The sequence below is a fragment of the Ursus arctos genome, unplaced genomic scaffold, assembly GCF_023065955.2.
Source record: "Ursus arctos isolate Adak ecotype North America unplaced genomic scaffold, UrsArc2.0 scaffold_5, whole genome shotgun sequence".
Lineage (NCBI taxonomy): Eukaryota > Metazoa > Chordata > Mammalia > Carnivora > Ursidae > Ursus > Ursus arctos.
In genome coordinates this window covers 17585577-17598925 of record NW_026623067.1, presented here as the reverse complement: position 1 = coordinate 17598925, position 13349 = coordinate 17585577, and the positions used below count along the sequence as shown (strand labels likewise).

General features: G+C 37.4%; 1 protein-coding gene across 26 annotated transcripts in view; it reads right to left on the bottom strand.

Annotated features, from left to right (window-relative positions):
* Window positions 1-13349, bottom strand: part of COMMD10 (COMM domain containing 10) — a 286085-nt gene that overhangs the window by 91328 nt on the left and 181408 nt on the right. The gene's annotated exons all lie outside the window — the stretch shown is intronic.

The following is a 13349-nucleotide window of genomic DNA, read 5'->3' as shown; positions in this document are numbered from 1 at the left end:
ATATGAAAGTGAGTGAGGAGAGAATGCCAAGAATGGGCTTCCCGCTCTGACCACACTGTCGTGCTCACGGCACAGCAAATGGGCACCGTGAACTCAAGAAAAGGACAAAGGTTGAAAACAGACATGAATTGCTTGTGGTCATTTCCAACATCCTCTTAATTCTACTTCTGTTTCTATGGCTACTTTTGTCTTTGTTTTATCTGTTTTAATGGTTTCCATTTCTACTTACAAAGCCAACATTTTCAAAACAAAGGATCTCCGGCTAACTCCAGGAGAGTCAATGGGGCTATGCTCAGACACAGCACATCCCTTTTCAAGAAGCCAAGGCACAGAGGATTAAATTCCACACTTTTTCTTTGCCCTTGTAACACCCACTTAAGTAGTTAAGCTTTAAAATGAATCAAGAAGTATATCTGCTTTAAAGCCTCATCCTTTAGGAAGGATAAAAAAGTAGTAGGCTAATTGACACACATCACTGAACCTCCAAAGGTTGAAATCAGCATTATCTAGCAGTGCTGTATTTCCTTCCAGCAGTTAAAGAGAAGAGAGGCCTCAGTTTACCCTATGGAAAAGCAAGGCAAGTTCATTACTTTCCCACCAATCCAAACGTTAGGAGGGACTGAAGACTGAATCAGTTTGTGAACAACTGATTTGCTGTACGTACACCCAGAGGTCAAACCCAAGCTGGGTTCTTGGTTCCTGGATTTTGCTTTGTTTCAAGGTAGTGTCTTCTAAAAGGTCTCACTAAGGAAAGGGAAGGAAGGTGACTTTGAAAACATACTTCTTAAAATAACAACAGCTAAAATAACATTGCGTGCACATGCGCACCTGAGTGTGTACGTATACATGGATATATAGGGAGAGATACATATATAGGTTTAGTGTCTTGCTTTACTGAAATACTTAGCCCCAAGAAGGGAAAATGCTGATACCCGAGATAAAATATGCAAAGAACTTATGCCAATGTCTGGCAGGTATAATCACTAATAGCTATTATCATTATCTTTTCCCATTCAACCTGCCGTGACTTAGGAAAGACCATGAGAATATGGGAGAACACAGGAGTGGCTTTAAGTGTTCCGTTATCGATGTGTACAGAGGTTATCCTTAGAATTTGAGAATCTATGTTTATTCAAGGGGTGGCCCAGGGCAGTTTTAGAATTCTAAGTCTAAATCTCACCTCCCAGGACAATACTAAAGGTATATTTCCAAGAAAGGAGTACACATTGCATTTACTTAGTAGTTTGATAACTTTGTTTATGACTTTAAATTTAGATACATGGCCCAAGGCCTCCATTTTTACTCCTGCTCTAGGTCCTGCAAATATTAGGACTGAGTGTGATCAAAATCTTTCCTTGGACCGTGACATTTTTAGGAGGAAAACACAGTCCGAGCTTTTTTTGAGAATTTAACTAGAAAGTCACAAATCTGCTTTATCAAACCACAATTAACTCTCTAGCTTCATTGTTTACTCTTTAGAAAATGTATGGAAGGTTCTGTTCACTAAGGAAGCATGTTTTCAAACAACTTCTCTTCCGTTTCATGTCTGGACAAAAATCAGTGGGAGTCTAGACCAAACAAAGATATAGGAAGTGCATTAAGTTTAATGAGAGTCCAATTATTAGTATTTCAGGGGTGCTTGGGCTTGGATTGTCTAGCTCTGGGCCTCTGACTCAACTCATGGTTCATTAGTATTTTTGTTAAGGCAAGAAGAGAAAATAGAAATGAAATTCAAACCAGTGCCATCTCAGTTATCAGTCTCAACTCTAACAACAAACTTTCAGGAGGAAGATGTAGAAAATCCTGGCTACAGTAGTTTTATAGGCTATATTTGACAACGGGTTTAATTATCCATGTGCTATCCATGTCTATCACTGTCGATAGATAATGAGACTTGACTATTTGGTCCTGTTTTTTCCCCCCAAAGACTCAGAAAGATAGTCTGGATAATAAACTGTAGCCTATTATGTCATACTAAATAAGAAGAGAAATATCTTGTGACATAAAACTATAGTTGCAAGTAATCAAAATGCACTGTTATTTTGTCAGTCATATACCAAAAGTATTTTAAACTTGAACTACATACCTCTAATCGCTTGGTGAAACAAACTAATACATGTATGTATTTTTTATATACATGTGTATATATACACATTTTAGATAATACTGTACTTCACTTTTTACAGTCAAATATTTAGGAAAAAAGTTTATGAGAACATTAATTACATCCCCATTCTTCTAGTAATCAAATACAAACAATATTTTCATACAAGGCAAACTGTATTTTAAGTTGAAAGATTTTTTTTTTTTTTAATGGTAATTCTAACAGGGAGTTTATACGGTCTTCCAAAGGAATATAATGACCAGTTAAGCACTAAAAATTATTTCTGGGAAGGCTTTTCACTGCTTTTGTGTTTAACAGGAATATCAATGGATACCTGCTATTATCCAAGATAACTCATGAGTAACATTCAGTAGATTTGGTGAAGAAGAAAAAAAAGTAAAGTCAGACATAAAGGAAGAAAATGACAGTAATACAATAATAGTAGGGGACTTTACCACCCCACTTACTTCAATGGATAGATCATCCAGACAGAAAATCGATGAGGAAACACTGGCCTTAAATGACACATTAGACCAGATCGACTTAACATATACAGAACATTCTATCCAAAAGCAGAATACATATTCTTCTCAAGTGCACATGAACATGCTGCAGGAAAGGTTACATGTTAGGTCACAAAACAAGTCTTAATAAATTTAAAAAGACTGAAATCATATCAAGCATCTTTTGCTACACTAATGGTATGAAAATAAAGTCAATCATAAGAAAGCTGGAAAAACCACAAACATGTGGAGGCTAAGCAACATGCTAACAAATAAACAATGGGACAACAGAGAAAGAATAAATAAAAAAAAATACCTTGAGACAAATAACAATGGGAACACAACAGTTTGAAAGCTATGGGACAAAGCAAAAATACTTCTAAGAGGGAAGTTTATGGCAATACTGACCCACCTCAAGAAACAAGAAAAAAATCTCAAACAATCTAACCTTACACCTAAAGGAACGAGACAAAGAACACATAAAACCCAAAGTTAGTAGAAGGAAAAAAATAATAAAGGTCAGAGTGGAAATAAGTGAAATAGAGACCAAAAAAAAAAAAAAAAATCAATGAAACTAAGATCTAGTTCTTTGAAAAGATAAACAAAATTGCTAAACCTTTAGCCAGACTTATCAAGAAAAAAAGAGAGGGCCCAAATCAATAAAATCAGAAATGAAAGAGGAAAAATTACAACCAATACCACAGAAATACAAAGGATCATAAGACAGTACTACGAACAATTACATGCCAACAAATGGGATAACATAAAAGAAATGAATAAATTCCTAGAAACCTACAATCTTCCACAACTGAGTCCAGAAGAAATAGAAAATCTGAACAGACTGATAACTAGTAATAAAATTCTATCAGTAATAAAAAAAAAAAAACCTCCCACCAAATGAAAGTCCTAGACCAGCCTCACAGATGAATTCTATCAAACATTTAAACTAGACTTGATACGTAACCTTCTCAAACTATTCCAAAAGACTGAAGAAGAAGGAATGCTTCCGGACTCATCCTATGAGGCCAGCATTACCCAGATACTAAAACCAGACAAAGCAACCATAAAAAAAGAAAATCACAGGCCAATATCCTTTAGGACATTGATGCAAAAATCCTCAACAAAATATGAGCAAACTGAACTCAACCATACATTAAAAGGATCATATACCATAATCAGAACTTATTCCAAGAATGCAAAGATAGTTCAACATCCACAAATTAATCAACGTGATTCACCATGCTAACAAAAAGGATAAAAATCATGTGATCATCTCAATAGATGCAGAAGATGTGTTTGATAAAATTCAACATACGGTTATGATAGAAACTCTCAAGAGAGTGGATATAGAAGGAATGCACCTATGACAGACCCACAACTAACATCATACTCAGTGGTTGAAAGCTGACAGCTTTCCTCTAAGGTCAGTAAGAAGACAAGGATGCCATTCTCGCCACTTTTTAACCGCTGTGCCACCCAGGCGCCCCCTCGCCACTTTTTATTCAACATTGTATTGGAAGTCCCAGCCATAGTAATTGGACAAGAAAAAGAAAAGGCATCCAAATTGGAAAAGAAGACATAAAACTGTCACTGTGTGCAGATGACATGATACTAAATATAGAGAACCTTAAAGACTCCACCAAAAAACTATTAGAACTAATAAATTCAGTAAAACTGAAAGATAAAAAATTAAGATACATAAATCTGTGGCATCTCTATACAATTACAACAGAATATCAGAAAGAGAAATTTAAAAAATGGTATTCCTTGCAATTGCATCAAAAAGAATAAAATACCTAGGAATAAATTTAACCAAGGAGGTAAAACACCTGTACTCTAAAAACTGTAAGACACTGATGAAAGAAATTGGAGATGACACAAATGTAAAAATATTCTGTGCTCATGGACTGGAAGAAATATTATTGTTAAAATGTTACTACCACCCAAAGTAGTCTACAGATTCAATGCAATCCTTATCAAAAAACAAATGGCATCTTTCACAGAAATAGAACAAATAATCCTAAAGTTTGTATGGAATCAAAAAAAAACCCTGAATAACTTAAAGCAATCTTGAAAAAGAATAAAACTAGAGGTATCACAATCCCAGATACAAAGCTGTAGTAATCAAAACAGTATGGTACTGGTGTACACACACACACACCCCACACAGATCAACAGAACAGAACAGAGAGGCCAGAAATAAACTATGCTTATACAGTCAATCTTCAAAAAAGGAGTCAAGTACATACAATGGGAAAAACACAGTCTCTTCAATAAATGTAGCTGGACAGCTACATGTGAAAGAATAAAACTGGACCACTTTCTTTCACCATATACAAACATAAACTCAAAATAGATTAAAGACTTAGGTTTAAGACCAGAAACCATAAGTAAAACTACTGGAAGAAAACACAGGCAATAAGCTCTTGGATATCAGTCTGAACAAGACTGTTCTGGATCTGTCTCCCCAGGAAAGGGCAATAAAAGCAAAAGTAAACAAATGGGACTACATCAAACTAAAAAGCTTTCATATGGTAAAGAAAACCATCAACAAAACAAAAAAGCAAACTACTGAATGAAAGAAGATATTTGTAAATGATTTAACTGATAATGGGTTAATTACCAAAATATATAAAAAACTCACACAACTCAATAGGAAAAAACCCCAAACAATACGATCAGAAAACGGGCAGAGGAACTGAACGGACATTTCTTCATAGAAGACTTACAGACGGCCAACAGACAGACACGTGAAAAGACGCTCAACATCACTAATCATCAGGGAAATGCAAAACCAAACCACAGTGAGGTATCATCTGATGACTTGTCAGAGTGGCTGTTAACAAAAAGACAAGAAATAACAAGTGTTGGCAAGAATGGGGAGAAGAGGGAACTCTCCTGCACTGTTGGTGGAAATGTAAATAGGTGCAGTCACTATGGAAAACAGTATGAAGGTTCTTCAAAAAATTAACATTGGCCTACCATATGGTTCAGCAATTCCATCTCTGGGTGTTTATGAAAAAACAAAACAAAACCAAAAAACAAAAGCAACCAACAAATCGCCAATCTGAAGAGATATGTGCACACCTATGTTCACTGCAGCATTATTTATAACAGCCACGATATGGAAGCAACCTAAATGTCCATCCATAGATGAATGGATAGAGAAGATATAATATATATAAACACAATGGAATAATAATCATACAGATAAATGAAATCATGCCATTCCTGACAACATGAATGTACATAAAGGGTATTATGCTAAGTGAAATGAGTCAAACACAATACTGTATATTTTCACTTACGAGTGGAATATAGAAAACAAAACAAATGAACAAACAAAACAAAACAGAAACAGACTCACAGATACAGGGAACAATCTGGTGGCTGCCAGAGGGGAGAGGGGTGAGGGGATAAGTGAAACAGGGACAAAGGATTAAAAGGTATAAACTTCCATTTATAAAATAAATAAGACATAGGGATACTATGTACAGTGTAGGGAATATAGTTAATAATATGTAACAGATCATGTCTGGTGACAGATGGCTAGATTTATCATGGAGATCACTTTGTAATGCACACAAATGTTGAATCACTTGTACATCTGAAGCTAAAGTTGACCCTTAAACAATGTGAGGTTTAGGGGTGCTGACCCCCCATATAGTCAAAAATCCACATGTAACAAAATTTAACTCTGCCCAAATTTAACTACTAATAGCCCATTGTTGACCAGAAGACTTACTGACAACAAACAGTCAATTAATACATATTTTGTAAGTTACATGAATTACATATATATTTTTACTTTATATACTGTATATACTTATCATAAAGTAAGCTACAAAAAAGAAAATGTTATTAAGAAAATCATAAGGAAGAGAAAATACATTTACAATGCTGTACTGTATTAATGGGAAAAAAAATCCATGTGTAAGTGGACCTGCCTGGTTCAAATCCATACTGTCCAAGGGTTACCTGTAATATAATACTGTACATCAACTATACTTTAAGAAAAAGGAAAAAAAAAAAAAATGAAAATTCACTCTAGGGCTTTAGCTGTAATGGATAACTCCTAGGAAAATTCTTCTTAGAGATAGACCAAATGGGTCTCACAAAAATTGTCGGGTTATGTGTGTTTATATCATTCCTTCTTCCTGTAAATGCAGACAACATGAAATTCCATAAGTGTGCTTTTAAATAAAAAGCATTACAGTTGTTTTTCACACATCGATAAAAAATAGGCTCACAAACTATGGAGAGAGCCCAAATGTCCATCAACAGATGAATGGATTAAGAAGATGTGGTATATATACATACAATAGAATATTACTCAGCCATCAGAAAGAATGAAATCTTGCCATTTGCAATGACGTGGATGGAACTAGAGGGTATTACACTGAGCAAAATAAGTCAGTCAGAGAAAGATACCATATGATTTCACTCACATGCAGAATTTAAGAAAGAAAACAGATGAACTATATGGGAAGGGGGAAAAGAAAAGGAGAGAGCTATAAGAGACTCATGACGACAGAGAATAAACCGAGGGTAGACAGAGGGAAGTGGGTAGGGGATGGGCTAGATAGGGGATGGGCATTAAGGAGGGCACTTGTCGTGATGATCAATGGGTGTGATATGTGAGTGATGAGCCACTGAATCCTACTCCGGGAACGAATATTGCACTGTATGTTAACTAAAATTCAAATTAAAAAAAAGAAAGAAAGCATTACTCGATTAAAAAAGTAAAAAATAAAGAACAGGCTCATATGATTACATGTAGTCTAAAAGTCCTGCCACTGGTAATCACCTACATTACCTGACGCTGGTATCACCTACAATCCGTCACATTAATTTTACACCAGTCCAAGGTGGTAGGCATGCCGTAACATAGTCCTCTTCAACGGATGAGCACATGGAGGCACACCGTGGTAAAAAAGCCACCTAAGGAAAACAACCGTGGAGCAACGGACAATGAACTAGAAGAGTCAGAGCTGGAAATTAAGGGCTATCCAGAACTGTTCTTTTCCTGTGAGATAAAATACAGATAACTCTCAATAGGTAAATGTGACTAGGAAAAAAAGGGGGGTAATTTAATGACACCCAATTAGGTCAAGAGACTATTGTACACACTCTCCCACACACATGAGGAGTTTTTTAAACATTCAAAGGGAAGTCAGTAAGTAAGAGACTTTTTTGGTGTAACTTTGCTTTGCTGTTATTGCTTGGTTGGGGATAAAGAGGGTGGGTGATGTGTGCTGAGGTATCCACACTACTGCCTGCTCCCTTTTTTTGAGACAAAAGTGCTTGTACCCAACATGCTTCGGATGCTACTATAAATGACACTTGCTCATGTGAGAACAGAGCAGAATAATATTTTTCTTAGTGCTACACAATCTTCCCTAATCTAACTTAAAAGGTTTTATTTCCCACACGACTCCCCACGCCAAAAAAAAAATCTCTGTACTCCTACCAAACTGTCGTACTCACTATCTCCCAAATATCCCACACTTTCCTGCCAGTTTTTATTCATCTCCTTCCAGATGGGAGTGTAGTTCTAAATGGATAAGATAAAATGAAAAAGCTAAAAGAAAATATACATGAATTTCTCCATAACCCTGGGGTATTTAAGACTCCTTTAAAATGACATGAAAATACGCTAACTATATAATCTTCAGTTGGCAAAGAAGCTGCTAGTAAATAAATTAAACCATAAAGAAAATGACTGATAAGTGAGAATATATTAAAATCCAGAACTTCCATTCATCAAGTCACGTCATTAAAAGACTAAAAGGAAAGCCACAGAAGACTCATATCAGAATCTACAAAAATGCCTACAAATCAATAGAAAAGAGGCAAAACTCAGTTGAAAGACGGACAAGAACATATACACAACCGTTGCGTTGTACACCTAAAACGAATACCATGTTGTGTCAATTATACTTCACGAAAGACAAAAAGAAAGCCAAGTGGGTGGTAGTGTCTGGCTGGCGTGAAGGAGCAAACTCTCAGGAGGCTGTCACGATGCCAGATGAGATTGTTAAAAGGGACTCCAGCGAATGTGCTGATCCCGAAGCCTGCCTCTGGTGGATACAAGTGGGAAAGAACCTAAAACTTACTGACAGCCCTACTCTTGGTAGGTTTCCTGGTAGTTTCCCCAGCAGAGAGGGTTGCTCGAGAGTGCCCTGGTTTGACAGCCTTGCTCTGATTTTAAAAAACAAACAAACAAACAAGAGACTTGAACAGTCACTTCACAAAAGATGTCCAAACAGCCAAAACCATATGAAAATATATTAGCAGCCATACTGCATACACATGAAAATCTGTGGAACTACTCTGAAAACTTGTCTGGTATTATTCCCTAAAGCTGAATATATGCATACCCTATGACCCCAAAATTCACTCCTAAGTATTAGTATTATGTTCAATTGAAATGTACACATTTGGACACCACGAGACAGGTACAAGAATATTGAGAGCATCAATATTCAAAAGAACCAAAAAATGGAAGTAAGCAGAATTCCTTTCAACGGAAGAATATATAAACTGCAGTACAGCAATGCAATGGAACATTATACAGACATGAAAATAAACTACAGCTACATATGACATCATGCATGACATCATGCATGACAAATATCTAAATGTCAGAGAAAGGCACAGAAGACACATACTGATTGGTTTCATTTATATGGGGATTTAAAAAAACGACAGTAAAAAAGGTTTTAGAAACAAATGCTTATGTGGTACAACTATAAAGTTAGAAAGTAACAAAGATATTACCAGAAGTATTGGAATAGTGATCACCTCTGGGTGACCAGACAGAGGAGGAAGTAACTGGGAGGAGGCATAAGGGAGGCTTCTGATGTAATGACAATACTGTATATATTTCTTGATCGTGGGGAGGCCAAAGGTGCTCTTTTACAAATCACTGTGCTCCTTCCCTGTATTTGTGCCATATTTCCCTAATTTAAGAAAAAACAAAAACAGGGGCGCCTGGGTGGCACAGCGGTTAAGCGTCTGCCTTCGGCGCAGGGCGTGATCCCGGGGTTATGGGATCGAGCCCCACATCAGGCTCCTCTGCTATGAGCCTGCTTCTTCCTCTCCCACTCCCCCTGCTTGTGTTCCCTCTCTCGCTGGCTGTCTCTATCTCTGTTGAATAAATAAATAAAATCTTTAAAAAAAAAAAGAAAGAAAAGAAAAAACAAAAACAAAAAAGGATGGCACTGCTAGGTGTTAAATTCATTCATTCATTTTTATTCAATAAATACGGATTAAATGCTTACAAGGCCTGGTCTAGACACTACATATACTTAATGAGTGACAGACAAAAATGCCCTTCCTTCTAGTTAATAAAAGCAGACAACAAACAAGTTTCCTAACAATAACACCACCAACAATAACAATCCACATACATACATGTGGGAATGTCTGTTGGTGTTCAGAGCTAGGAAGAAAAATAAAGCAGGGAAAGGGGTTATGTGTCTGGAGGTGGGTAGGCGGAGATTCATTGGTAGGTGGTCAGGAAAGGTCTCACTGAGATGGTGACATCTGAGTTAAGATTTAAAAGAAGTGAGGGAGGAAAAAAGACAACCCATAGAATAGGAGAAAATACTTACAAATCATTATGTAATAAGAGTATAATACCCCAGAATATATGAAGAACTCCTATAATTCAACAACAAAAAAATAAGCCCAATTAAAAAAAAAAGGCAAAGGATGGAACAAAAAAGATATACAAATGGTTAAGTAAGCACATGGAAACATACTCAACATCATCAGTCATTAGGGAAACACAAATCTTAACTGCAACGAGATACCTCTTCACACTTAGCAAGAAGGACATAATTTGGGGGGCTCGGGGAGGAGAAAACCCAAGTGTTGGTGAGGATGCAGGGAAATTGGAATCTGTATGCATTGCTAGTAGAAATGCAAAATGGTGCAGCAGCTGTGGAAAATAGCCTGGAATTCCTGAAAAAGTTAAACAAAGAATTACCCTATGACCAGCAATTCCACTCCTGAATATATACCCAAAAGAAATGGTGAGAGGGACTGAAACAGACATTTGTACACCAATGTTTCTAGTATCTTTTCTACAGCTACTTAAGGCAATATGTTGACCTAATAGCAGTTAAGATTTTGATGAAAAGATGATAGTGGAAGCAAGACCATAAGGAACATAGAGATGTTACTCAGAGTGGAGCATTTTATACATGCTTACTCCTCCCTCAACCACCAGTTTAGGCTCTGTTGTGGGCCGAGTTGTGTCTCCCCCAAATTCACATTGAAATTCTAACCCCCACGACCTCAAAATGTAACTGTACACAGCGTTAGGATCTTAAAGAGGTAATTAAGGTAAAATGAGGTCTTGTGGGTGGGCCTGAGTCCAACATGACAGGTGTCCTTGTAAGAAGAGGAGATTAGGACCCAGACACACACAGAAGGAAGACCGTATGAAGACATGAGGAATACGGCCATCTACAAGCCAAAGACAGAGGCCTTGGACGAAACCAATCCTGCTGACTCCTTGATCTCAAACTTCTAGCCTCCAGACTGTGAGTAAATAAATTTCTGTTATTTAAGCGACCCAAGTCTGTCGACGTACTTTGTCATGGCGGCCCTAGCAAACTCAGAGAGAACCCATCTTCTGGGATGGACAGAAGAGAAGATCTTTCTTCTAAGAACAATGGAAAGCCATGAGGGAGGTTTAAGTATAAGAATGATACAATTATATCTACATATTAACAACTGCCCTTGGCTTTTATTTGTAAATGGAGGTGGCCCAACTAGATGTGCAGAGACCAGTTAGGACGCTACTGCATTAGTTCAGGCCAGGTGGTGATTTGACCTAACGTGATGGCAATAGTGATACAAGTAGAAAAACTTGAGATATGGTTTAGAGGTGACAGATTTTAGTGAGGGTGTGTGTATGAAGGAATAAAAGACGTCAAAATGACTCTCAGCTTTCTGGCAAGAGAAACTGGATGGAGGCAGCAGAGATAAGGAAACTAGAGAAGATTTGAAGGAGAGACTCAAAGAGGCAGTTTCAGATGCAATGAGCTTGATTATATGCGATTTCCCTTTAAAACAGCAAGAGTGTGGGGCACCTGGGTAGCTCAGTCGGTTAAGCCTCCGGCTCTTGATTTCAGCTCAGGTCATGATCTCAGGGTTGTGGGATCAAGTCCCTCGTTGGGCTCTGCACTCAGAGGGGAGTCGGCTTGAGGAAACGCTCCCTCTGCCCCTTCCCATCCCCGCTCATGCTCTTTCTCTAAATAAATATTTATTAAATAAATAAATAGGAAGTTATTTGTTAAATAAATAAATGAATCTCGAGCACAGAGCCTGCTTAAGATTCTCTCTCTTGGGGTTCCTGGGTGCTATAGTCGGTTAAGCGGCCGGCTCAATTTTGGCTCAGGTCATGATCTCAGGGTCCTGGGATCGAGCCCCATGTGGGGCTCCATGCTTAGCAGGGAGTCTGCTTGAGGATTCTCTCCCTTTGTCCCTCCCCGTGCTTGTGCTCTCTCTCCGTCTCTCTCTCAAATAAATAAAACTTAAAAAAAAAACCAAAAAACTACAAGAGTGGATGAGATTTCCCAGGAAAAATGCAGTATGAGAAGAGAGGGAAGCCTGGGGCTGAACCCTATGGAACTCCAGCATCTAGGATAGGTGAGTGTTCCAAAAATGACAAGTACCACCAGGCCCACAAATCATGTTCAGGGAAATTAAGTTAAGAGCACCGACCGCTGCATGGTACGTGGAAATGTATGGCGGGCATTTATTACATGGATCAAAATAATTTAGTGAGTTGGTATATAGGCAATAAAACTGGGTAGCTTATTTTTAAATTTGTCTTCAATCTTCCATTTTCCGGTAAAACACATTAAAGTCACTAATATTGTTAGGCAAACATACACAGACTAGAAGATTTACTCTCTTTCCCCTGCTTTCTACATATAAGATTACAACCGAGAACCCATTTAGGAAATTCATTACTTATATTGCCTAAGCTGGTCTCCTGCATTAAAACCCAACGTGAGACTTTCTGCATCTTCTCTGAACACACTGCAAAGTGAAAATGAGAGTGCGAGATTAAAATCCTGCCAACTTCTGAAAAGACAAGAAAGATGTATTTGTTCACCCATTCCTTTTTTTCATTTGTAGTCCTGTCTACAAGCACCTGCATAATGTTGCATATACCCATCAGCAAAATTCCCAGGGAAATAAAATTTAGTACGGCCTTCAGAGAGGTCTAACTTGATGAAAGCTGACAGTAAAAATATCCTTTGCTTTCCCATTAGTTAGGAATTAGGAACACATACGCATTTTCCAAGAGAGAAATGCATTAGCCTCTGCACAAATTATCCAAGCAAAAACAGCCTCTAAATAACACAAATATCAACGAGCGAAGAGTTAAACCAAATTTACACTGCCTAGTTGGATATCGGAATTAGAAATGATACAATTAGCTTTTCTACCAGAAAATCAGGAGTGAGGGATTCCAGTAAAAGAAAAACTACTAATCTCATGTTCTGACTGAATCTAAAAATACGTTGCTAGGTACTTAAAGAGGAAGTCTTCTCCTTTTCAGTTACAGAAATGAAGGGCAAAGATAATATGTAAATAATACTTCAAGCCCTACTGAATGCTGCATGGGCTTATAAAACAAAAATCACTAGGCACCATTTATTTAATAAACACACCTACAGATTATGTTCTAACTATATGCAGGAATAGGTCATTGTAAA